Below are 2556 nucleotides of genomic sequence, written 5' to 3' on the forward strand. Positions count from 1 at the left end.
GTGCTTGCTTGGGCAGCACGTATACTAAAATTGGAACCATACAGAGAAGAGTAGCAGGGCCCCTGCGCAAGGATGACACACAAACTTGTGAAGTGTTCCAGATTTTTTTGATAATTGTATTGTTGACTTCTGCTGGTCTTTTGTTTTTCTTTCTTTTTTTTTTTTTTTCATAATTTTATTGAGAAACAAATAGCTATGAGACAGTTTCAAACCCAATTGGTAGGACAGTTTCAATAATTAACACATTGCATACATTCTTCCTAGTGGTTAATTGCTGTACAAGATGCGGACATGATATCCTATTTACAAACACCATTAGAACAAATCATTCTATTCATTAAGAGAATGAAACCATATATCTATCCTAACCACTTTGAATACACAGATACAAAATGGACATTCATCTGTATACCCTTTTTTTGTGAAGTTCCGTTATTTGAATATTATAGGTGTGTAAACGCAGCAAAATATTCTAAAAGAGTCCAGCAGCCCATAATAGCATTGGGTCTTCCACTTAACTAGCAATGTCAGAAATTGTTGAACTGAGCCCCCCACAGCTCAACATAACAGCATGGCTTTACTTCCTATACTTCATCTTCATACTTTTCTACTGGATGGCTAAGACCAAGGTAAAGCAAGACCTATGCAACAAGAGTTGTAGTTTTTGGGTCTGATAAGGTCAGTGAAATCCCCTCAGGATTTATCCTGAGATCCTGTACCTCAGATTTTAGAACCTTTGTCAGTGTCAGCCATGTGGATGAGTCACGGCCATTGCTTGGCCAACGTGCTCTCTGTGAGCCTGAGAGAATGTTTTCTCTCCATGTGACTCTCCTTAGGCACACTCTACATCATCGATCACTTTCCTCTTTGGCCCCATAATCTCCTTGATCACAAAATTTGGGACACTACTGAGTTACGTGACATTACAGTACAAGTTCTCATATGTCCTGAGTCTTAATTGACCTTGGAAGGCTAGGGCCCAAATGTTGGCTTTCCTTGCAGCCCTCCTTTTTCTCTAATTTTGGTCTGCAAACTTAGGTTGTTAACCCTCCAGAAGAGAAACTGATTGTTATTACCATACAACCTAGGCTATTAAGCTTAGCCTCACTATCTGTCTGAATAGCAAACATCTTAGGCAGAACATGGAACAGGTATTTTTCATCAAGTATTGATATGTTGAACTTTAAGTCCCTACAGAATATGATGAAAAAACATTTAAAAATTAGAATATATTTTTAAAAATAGTCATAAATAATTATATACTTCTTATGTTTACACATAAGTCCAAAAATCTTACCATATACAACTTTGAAGCAGGACAGTCCTACAACATTCCTTTTCCTGTCTCTTGCCTTCATTCACCACTGTTTTTGTTTTCTTTCTTCATTTTTAACCATTGTATTAATATTCAAAAATATTATTACTCATTTCCTATAAATAAAAGGACATTTTCTCAGTATTATAAACATTCCATTTATACATATTTAACCATTCCTTTATAGTAAATTCCTAGCCATCTAGTATGTACACTCTCCAGGCTCTGATGTATCTTAATGTATCATCCTCTGAAAGGAATATACACTTACTATAACTCCATCAGCATAGAGTCTGCTATTCTTTTGAAAGGAGAAGTTAATGCTTAATTTTTTTTTAACTTTGTTTCTTTTCCCTCTTTCAAATTTCTCATAAATTCTTTTTTTTAAACGAATCTTACATATTTATATCTGGTAAGGTGAACAACTACTTTGAAGATCGCATCAGGCAATACAACCACCATTGTTGAATTCCTATTACTTTGTTTAGTGAAATCTCATTTCTAATGCTGTGTTTTTTTATATCTCTATTTTGTATTCTTTAAAACGTATATGTATATATAAATAAAAAGTAAAAAGGGAGCAGCTCAGAATTGGCAGGAACTTTGATAAGACACTTAACGATTGTTAGGGCTTGGCTCTTAAATATGCCCCCTAAAGATCTCGTGTTGGTCCCTGGTTTAGCAAGCTCCAGAGGTGGGACCTCTGGGAGCTGATGGGATCATAGGGTTTCTGTCCCCCTGAAAGCATTAATCCATTTCTGGATCCATAGCTTTGGGGACATGATATAAAATTCAGGACACAGGGCCTAGCTGAAGGAAGTATGTCACTGGGGTGTGCCCTGTAAGGATGTCTTCTTGCTTCCAGCCTTTTCCTCTCTTTCTCCATGCTTCGTAGCCACCAGGAGCGGAGCAGCTCTCTTCATCCATGTATTTCCACCACCATCTTTTCCCTCTCCACAGTCCTTAAAGCAACCAGGCCAAGCAATTACTCATTGAAACCTCTGAAAACTGTGCACCAAAAGTAAACTGACCTGCATCATGTTTGGTGTTCCCCACCAGTTTTTCCATTCTTCAATGTAGCCAGGTAGCCGGATACCTTATGGTTATTCTCTGACATGAAGGTACTCCTGAAAAGGTAGTATCTGTTAAATGAATATTTTTAAAGTTATTTCATACCACTTAGTAAAAAAAAGTCTAGAAATCAATTTTCTAATTAATACAGAGTCTTCTTGTGCTTATGC

The 2556-nt window shown here is 36.8% G+C and overlaps 1 non-coding gene across 1 annotated transcript; it reads left to right on the forward strand.

Annotated features, from left to right (window-relative positions):
- On the forward strand, nucleotides 1-107 carry LOC111812705. The gene has a single exon (XR_002818131.1). It is a non-coding gene; the product is annotated as a U6 spliceosomal RNA (small nuclear RNA).
- The last annotated feature ends 2449 nt before the right edge of the window (nucleotides 108-2556 follow it).

This window comes from Octodon degus, unplaced genomic scaffold (assembly GCF_000260255.1).
Source record: "Octodon degus isolate 3935 unplaced genomic scaffold, OctDeg1.0 scaffold00137, whole genome shotgun sequence".
Taxonomy (NCBI): Eukaryota; Metazoa; Chordata; class Mammalia; order Rodentia; family Octodontidae; genus Octodon; species Octodon degus.